This window comes from Amblyomma mixtum, chromosome 1 (genome assembly GCF_055824585.1).
Source record: "Amblyomma mixtum isolate Tamu chromosome 1, ASM5582458v1, whole genome shotgun sequence".
NCBI classification, from domain to species: domain Eukaryota; kingdom Metazoa; phylum Arthropoda; class Arachnida; order Ixodida; family Ixodidae; genus Amblyomma; species Amblyomma mixtum.
The window spans coordinates 70,158,052-70,167,049 of NC_143012.1; the positions used below are offsets into that span (position 1 = coordinate 70,158,052).

The 8,998-nt window shown below is 43.7% G+C and overlaps 1 long non-coding RNA gene across 2 annotated transcripts; it reads left to right on the forward strand.

Moving 5' to 3' along the window:
- The first annotated feature begins 725 nt into the window (after positions 1 to 725).
- Positions 726 to 8,625, forward strand: LOC149366703 (uncharacterized). Of its 2 annotated transcripts, XR_016284020.1 has the most exons (4): positions 727 to 1,212; positions 2,994 to 3,320; positions 5,160 to 5,245; positions 5,322 to 8,625. It is a non-coding gene; the product is annotated as an uncharacterized LOC149366703 (long non-coding RNA). The 2 variants fall into 2 exon arrangements; XR_016284018.1 differs by lacking the exon at positions 5,160 to 5,245 and having other exon boundaries at positions 726 to 1,212.
- Positions 8,626 to 8,998: the final 373 nt, after the last annotated feature.

Below are 8,998 nucleotides of genomic sequence, written 5' to 3' on the forward strand. Positions count from 1 at the left end.
ATTGTATAGCTGACTTTGTTATAGTTTTCTTATCATAGATGCAATACCATTTGATAAAAAATATTTTTTTCAGCGCTAGAGTTTGCAGGTTACACTCTAGACCAGTGATTGCACGCGCAAAAGACGAGAGCAGAAGGAAGGACAGAAGAAAGGCACCGATTTCAACTATAAGGTTCATTGGGAAAAAAACAAAACAAAAACACTAGAAATATATACATGAAACATAAACATAAATAATTTGCTTTATATCACACCTTCCTTATTTTTGACGTCCGCTTTCTCTTTTCGCTTACTTAGTAATTTGCGCTGTGCAATTATGTCGACAATTATCACTAACTCTCCCAAGTTTCCACTGTATCGACGTTGTGCCTTTTGCGATGCGGGCTGGGCAGCATTATTTTTTTTTCTTTTTCTTTGCTCTCACTAATGTATGTCACGACACTGAAAACAGTAAAGTCTGTAGTCGGGTAAAACTCAAGAACGAAACGGCACATTCCCTCAAAGGAGGCCCTCCAGATAGTAACATCGACGGTACAGCTTTCTGTGGCTGCTCGGGCAAGGCTAAACAAGAGAGGGAAGGAAACGGTCCTCTGTTCCCGTTTGGACAAAGACGGTACCCTCTCGGAGGGCGTATTCAGAGGAAGGTGATCCTCGTTGCGATTGGCCAACCGAGAACAGACGTCACTGCTCTACTTTACGTCACTCTGTGGGGACTTTTGGGGAACACTGCGCTTCAACCGACAGGGAAAATCTCAACTCTTCTTGAAAATCCTTGCTCAATATCCCAAGGTATCCCAAGGTGCATTTCTTGCTCGCTTGTTTTTTTTTTATTTTTTTGCCTTGAGCATGGAGACGGACACGTGCGATGGCGTTGCTTCAGCGGTTTGCGACAAGGCGTTCTTCAATACTAGTAATTTAAAAACACCCATCAAGGATATTCATGGGGAAGGACGCGGTTGTTGCTGCGACGCGTCTTTTCTTTTTCTCTTTCCTCTGATCTCTCCTCTATCTGCACGCGGCAGCGGTGGTGGCTCGGCTCCAGCCAGTAGGCAGGCCCATGCATCCTTCTCCCAGTCACAACAACAACATGTAGTAAGGCACGGCCGTTCTTGTGCGACTTACGTCCGAAGCATTTTGTCGCCCTTCGTGACCTGCGACGGCACCACGACTTCGAGGAAGAGGTGGAGAATCTAGTCTTCGACTCTAATAAAGGTAAGAAACGAAGTCTGCATGCACGCACGCTGTGATTAAAGCAATAAAGGGCCAAAGCGGGATGCAGTCGCGCGCTTAGATTACCAATTGAAAAGTTGCGGTTTATTGACTTTTCGAGTGCGCGCATTTTAAGTTTGTAAACACAAAGCGCGTTCTTTTTTTTTTTATTTACGGGCTTACACTCACCTGGGGAAACTTGCACGTGGTTTTGTGCACAAAAACTTAGCGATGACATGCACGTTTTTTAAAGGAACCATGAAGATTTCAATGGGCTTGGTCTAGTGCGACAGATCTGCAGAGGTAGCCTTTGCGGGCATTCGAGTGAAATGTGAAACGTAACGTACTATAACCTTTGAAAGCCATGACTTGTCATAGTCATTTTGCACTTATTTGTAATGTAAGGTGTATAGTTTGTACAAAGTTTAGGTAGTCATAGTTTTGACTCCTAATCATTCTGAAGTGTAGCATGACTCAGCACTTTACTAGTAACATAAGGTGTGCAGAGTTTGTACAAAGTTGCGTAGTCATGCCTTGCACTCATGACTCGTCATTCTGCAACATAGCATGACTGTGCACTTTAATGCTTTGGCATTCTCGCTGGTAAGCAGTCTTATTTGTGTCTGCAGAATTTTTTTTTGGTGTCCTAGCTCCTCCATAAGCAAAGTGACAAGCAGTGCACTCTCTTTCATATTTAAAGTGGCCACTGCAGGAAAAAAACTGGTCCTTGCAGCAGACTCGCTGCTACAGGCCTTGCTTATGCTTTGTTGCAGGCATCTGCAATGTCTCGACAGGACACACAACATTGTCGCGGCATGCACTGGCTTAGCAGCGCTGAAGCCATGGCAATCGCAACATGCAGAAGTGTGTAGGAAGAATGCCCAGCATTGTTCTGCCTTTAGAAGTCAACAGCGCTGACCTGAATTTGTGGTCAAAGGACAGGGTCATGTAAAAGGTTGCTGTGCAGGAATGAGTTTTTGCAGGGTGTAGTAAAATTGAAATACTTCCATGTAACAGTCCGTGTAATAACTTAACCTGAACTTAATAATTTTCTCCAAAAATTTTTCCCCATGCGCTATAGGAGGAAAAAACAGTAAGCGAATGACTGATAAATTTTTAACAATAAAAAAGCTGGGAAATGCAGTTCTGCTCTGCAGGCAAAAGGCTAAAAATGTGAAGCTAAATCTGTGATTGTCATGCGCACTTGGCAGAGGCAGAGCGCCAGTAGTAGTGCGAGAGTACTGCATATGTGCCCACTCCATAGCACATGCATTTTTCATTAGTGTATGTAAAAAGTACAAACTTTAATTTGGCCTTGCTTTTCAAAAAATGAAAGTAGTGTGATACACAAAAAATTGACAGAGAAGTTTTGCCGAAATGTTATAAACGTGCAAAAGCAGAATTTCATGAACATTGCCTTGTCTTGTTACTTTACTGTTGGCTTTCTAAGGATGCCTTATGCCGTTATTCATGTGCTATCATTGTGTACACGTTTTTATCAAAATGGAGCCCACCTTTGTTCACGCCTCAATTTTTAAAAATTTCTTTTTAGTCATGAGTGGTCATGGACTTAACATCATATGCTGGCATCGTGTCATAACTATGTTGCAATGCTGCTGTGAGGCTGTGGTTGCTATGTCGCCGTTGCTATGCTCTTGGCACAAACCCACATACACATCGCAGGATCTTGCTCGGGGTTTACCGTTCGGAATTGTGCTTTCACACTAATAATTAACTAATACTATGTGGAGTGCTTAGTTATGTTTACAATCTTTCTGTTTCAGGATTTTGCACCTGGAAAGACGGAGAAGAAAGCAAAACTTGCTGCCATTTTATAGCTTCTACAGGAAAGAAGGAATGTGCACCAAGGGTTTTTAAACGCTACCTGCACTGCCACCATTCCGGCTCGTACGAAGAGCTTCCTATAGAACAGCGCCAAAGGCAGGAAAAGGGGCAAGGAAGCTGCAAAATCAGCAAACACTGCTTTGCTACTCTAGAGGTCATGGAGAAAGAGGGCAAGGTATATGTAGTGTTTCAAAAGAAACACTACGGACACTTCAATGAGGCCTGCCACCAAAGGCTGTCCCAGGATGATGCCAGAGGGCTTGCAGGTTAGCCACTCCTCTTGTACAAAGCATTTGTGCATGCTGTGTTGACTGTACCGGAATGTGAAAACGTTTAGAAGCTACACTCCACCAACCTTTCATAAATGGGAGACGAAAGTGCAATAGAAATGTATTTTAGGGGGAAGATATTGCTCATTAACTCGAGTGATCATTTCAATGATTTTTATTCTTCTGCGATGCATCTATGGCACAAAAGAGGTGGGACAACACGAAAATGCCTATTGTAAAGTGGGAGAAGGCATGTCCCACAAAACGAGGGGGCGGAAGAAGTTATAGTAGGGCACAGCTTAAGAACCCAGTGGCCAATGCCCCTCAAAGGAAGCCTGCCATCCAATGGCGTCGACCGATTCTCATGATGTCATGGTTAATCCTAGGGGGTAGCACTGCAGGAGGGTGGCAGATGAAAGGGGATTAGTTATGGCTTTAATTGGGTTAACTGATGAAAATCAGCTGACGCCATTGACTGGGGGGGTCTTCTTTAAGGGCCATCTGCCACTTCGTTCTCGAGTTGTATCTGACTGTAGTGCAATTCACTTGAGCCTACTTGGTCGCATCGAAGGGTGAAAAACAATTGATCCACAGCACATTGCATGCACAGCACAGTCTGTACGAACTTCATGCCGTTTAGTTTAGAGATGCTTTGTGGAAGGGGTCCAGTCTTTCGAACTGAACATAATTAGGAATGTCGTCTAGCACTGAACTACTCCAATGTCTGTTCTTTTGTTTTTCTGCTGGTTTCATTGACTATCCTAGGTCTGTCGCTCAATCGGCTGACGTTGAACTTCATCCGTAAGAAGTCGGCTTGAGCTCTGTGAAACGTGTCTTGAATGACTGACAGTTGCACTCGATGCTAGCCTCTTTTTTTGGCTGCCTGTCAAAAGCGTAGGCATTTTGTTGCTGATCAAAGCAACGCCACCAGTCTAATGGTTGTATAAGGGCCATGTTTTTTCTCATAAGACAGATCGTCTGCAGTGAACTTTCATTAATTAGAATTATTTGGCTGTCTTGGCACTTCATCAGTAACGCTCGCAGGAACGGCTGTGGTTTGAGTGTTCAGCTATTAAGCTGGAGTACCCAGGTTAGAACCCGGCTGCGGCAGCTGAGTTTCGAAGGAGGCAAGAGGTGCCCACGTGCTGCACAGTGTCAGTGCCCAAAGATCCCCAGGCGGTCGAAATTATTACGGAGCCCTCCACTACAGCACCTCTTTCTCTCTTGCTTCTTTCACTCCTTCTTTCCTTCATGGCATGGTCATGGTTGAGGCAGTTACTGCACCATTTCCTTTCCTCAAAAACCACTAACATAAAACACAAGCCTGCACAAGAGTTGAAATCGGAAAAAAAAAAATGAACAAGCAGCATTTATATTTCAGTTTATGTATGACTGGCATGCCCTCCAATTGTCTCTGACTTAGCAGCAGTCATTCAGGTGTTGAAACTGAAACAGCATGAGAAAAATATTCACTTAGAAATTATTCACCTAGCGTAAGTGAATTCTACATTGTGACTCGTGCACACTATTGTCTTGTGCACAAGTCCAAAGAAACAAAGTTCGCGTTCAAAAATTTGGTGTCTCTACTCCTTTAAAGGTTGCTGTCAGGCGAATCGGTGCATTTTTTGAATATGCAGAATGAAATGGGACAGGATGAGAAGCACATGTCCTTATTCTTTTCTTGTCCACATTTTCAGTGCTGTTATATTCCGCATTTATAACACGCTGTATATAACTTCCCTGTTTTGCATTGCAGTATGCAAGTTTAAACACTCAAGCTCATAAAAATAAAGCCCATCTGGCTTTGAAACAACCATTTTGTCGTGTGCTTTGCAGTGCCACAAAAGTGAAATGAAAGTAAGATGAACTGTGTGTCACCTGTGAAAAGGAACAAAGTGGAAGACGAAGGAATCCGACCAGAAGTATTTGTCACTTTATTACATGGCTGTAGGCAGATGAACCAGAGATGTTAACAGTTTTTTTCTGTACCATTTTCAGGCCGGTTAGCAGAAGGAATGCCAGAAAAAACCATTGTGCACAAACATCCGAGCAGGCACAAGTGGATCAAGCCCACGGATGCAACTTGTGACCACTAAGGACCTCCGTAACATTGCAGATAAGTTTAGGATTGGCAAAACAGAGCAGAGAGATGCAGACAATTTTAAGAGTGTTGAATTATGGGTCGAAGAAATGAGGGCAAAAAATGAGTCGCCACTGTTGTATTACAGGAAGAAGGGTGACCCCAACAGTCATGATGGTGACTTTGAGCTAGCATTAATGACGTTCCCACAACGAGAGCTCCTTTATGAATTGGGGGCAGCGAAACTGTGCACTGACTCCACCCATGGCATAAATAAGTACTAAGTCCAACTGACAACCCTGCTCACAATTTCTCAAGATGCCTTTGGTATCCCGTGTGCCTACTTGATTTCAAAAAGGGTGAACACGGGCACTGTGGTGAGGTTTTTCGAGGCCATCAAAGAAAAAAACACAATACCATGTCAGGCATTTATGTCTGATGATGCCCCTGTTTATGGCAGTGCATGGGAGCAGGTGATGGGTCCCTTGAAGAGTCGACTGCTTTGCAGCTGGCATGTGCTACACAACTGGAGCACGCACCTGAATACAGTCACAAACAAGGACTGCAGGACTACAACAAGGGACATGCTGCACACTCTGATGAAGTGGACAGATGAGACTGAGTCTCAACAGTTGCTCCCTGCACTTCTTGGTATCCACTCCAAAGAGCATCAGCTTAATTGCCTTTGGCTTTGTCAGAAATTTTGAAAAAACATACGCAAAGAGGGCATGTCAGTGGGCTTACTGCTATCGGCAGTACATTGGATTAACAACAAATAATCACTTGGAGTCAAGGCACTGAAGTACTCTCACTTTGGTGGCAAGGTAAATGGGTGATTGGATACATTAATCAAAGTACTCTTCAATTTCACATCCGAAAAACTTTACAACAGGTGTCAAAGGAGGAGCAGACCACCGCAAATCTGCCCTATTTAGGAAGCATAAAGTGGGGATTGAGCTTTCTAAGTCCAGTACTGAGAGAGTGGGAGATGACCAGTGGCATGTAAAGTCACAAAGTTTGGTGAACTTCAAGCACACAGTAGAAAGAACTAGCAAATCGTGCAGTGGCAGTGAGCTTCATTGTGAGCAGTGCGAGGCTTGCGACAACATGTACACAAGTACGTGTTGACCATGCAACGCATGTGCACATGTGCAAGCACATGCATGCTGTTGCTATAATGGAGCTACACTTGTGTCAGATGCAGAGCAGCCAGAAAGTAGCATCTGACTGTGCTGGCATTTGTAGGCCCTGCCAGCTGAAGATGGCAGATTTCAGGTGAGGGATTAGGATTATGTTATGAGCTAGTTGGCAGGCTATTCTGACAAAGTGCTTTAGCATAGCAAGCTCAAGACACAGCAGGGAAGAGGAGTGTCATTTGCTAATTTTCTTGAAGCCCACATGGTCATGAGAAAGGTGCGCCATCATATCCCATATCAAGCAGCACCATTGATGGTACACTACAGGCCTCTGGTATTTCTTTTCTAGTCATTCCTTTTTCCCAAAACTTTCCTTCTAGGAATGGAGAACTCATCCCGCCACGGCGCCTCAGTGGCTCTGGCGTTCTTAGACTGCTTACACGAAGGCTGTGGGTTTGATCCGGCCATAGCGGCCACATTTCAGTGGAGGCAAAATACAAAGATGGCCATGTGCTGTGCAAAGTCAGCGTGCATTAAAGGGCCCCAGGTGGTGTAAATTAATCCAGAGACCTCCATTATGGTGTCCCTCATAGCCCATGTGCCGCTCCCGAATGTTAAACCCGACAATTAAGAAATTGAGATATTTCAGGCCCCTCATTCCCTACTCAGAATCTGCTTGTGTGAATACGCCCTCTCTGGCACTGCTCAACAGAGAACTTCTGACAATTGGCAAACATTTTTCATCTTTGGGAAATTAGTGCACTCATTTTCTTGTTCATACCTGCCTTGCATTCACTATAATTTTATTTCTTCGTCATCCCTGCTTGATTTCATTTTGTCTGCATGTGATGCACTCATAGAGGCATGCGCTCTTCAATAAAATTAGTATGAAGTGTCGCTCCATGCTGCATTCCTCTTTGTTGCGTCGTGCTGTCACAGTGCACCGCCCTTTTAGGACATCTTGAGAAAAACAGCGCTTGCAGACAAAGGACCAGAACAAGAAGGACACACAAAAAAAACAGCGCAGTTGTGTGTCCTTCTCGTTTCCTTTGTCTGCAAGTGCTGTTTTTCTCAAGATGTACCCCAACCAACTCGCCCAGCAACACACCTTGCCTTTTAGGACAGTTGACAATATGTGGTTCTACAGTTCTGCAATGCATATGAGAAAAAGTATTCTTGACAAAAGGCTAAGCCGTAGCTGTCATCTTGCACACTGAAAGCTGCAGCGCAAAACTACTATTCATCTTATTTTGCAAAGAGAATACTGCTGCAACAGAAAAACAGTATTACTCATTTTTCAGAACATTGCTGGTGCAATTTGTGACACGAACTTATATTGCCATGGTAGAAACAGCCGTGAATAGCCTTCCCTCATATGATAAAGCACTTCATAAATGAACTTGCTTGGCTCTTACACAGTGTCTCTCCACCAGCCTTCCAAGCAATGAGCCTTCTGTTGTGTAATGAGAACACTGTGCCAACTTTGTTGCCTAGAAATTCTAAAATGCCCCTATTTGTCGAGAAGGCAGCTTAGATGAAACATATAGTGCCCAGTTAATGTCATTTCCTTTTTACTCATTAATGAAAAATGCTTCAAAGCCCAACTGCAACGAAATTATAATTTGGCTAGAATGCCTGTTAATGTGCTGGGTGTGTCATAAAACTAATCCTAACAAAGTTTCATGCTTCTGAGAAAACTGACACTGTTGCTACAAGTGTTTAAAAAGCTGTGTAGTAGACAACGTGGCATGTCCATATAGGCAGATACGGATACCCGAGTGCCATACGGCCTCATGTCTGGCCCATTGGGAATGAACAGATTAAGGACAGTGTAGAGTGAAAGGCTAGGGGCTAAAATGTGGCTTGGCAGTCATGGGTATGGTGCTGCGCCAAAGTTGTTAGGAATTTGTTTCAATCCTGCAGATGCTGATTTCTGTTTCCATTCCAGGTTTTTGTACACCATATTTACTTAAATAATGGATGCATTTGCATAATAAATGCTTTCCCTACATCAATCATCAAAATCTGGGGAAAGTTCAACTGACCACACCATGTTTTACACCATGTAATAAATGCACCAAACTTACCATTCTAATTTTTTCCCACAAGAAACTGCATCCATGATGCAAGTAACTGCAGTATTACAGGTTACAGAATGAAGCACTGTCAGCTGTATTATGTGGCCGCAAGACTGCCTGGCGCCATGTGAAGAGGAATGCTCCCAAGGCTCATCACATCACATTTACTCCAGTATCCACATATGGCACCCGTTTCATCCTGCACGTCACATTCACCTCGGGCTGGTGATAGCCTGCCAGCTAGATTAAAAATGTCACAAATAAAATGTCTACGTAACTGAAAACTGTGGTTGTATATATCGGAGATTTTTCTTGACTTGTGGCAGTCTACCTGGACAGGTTATGGTAATGCAAGGCAGCCCATTATGCACAGCATATGAG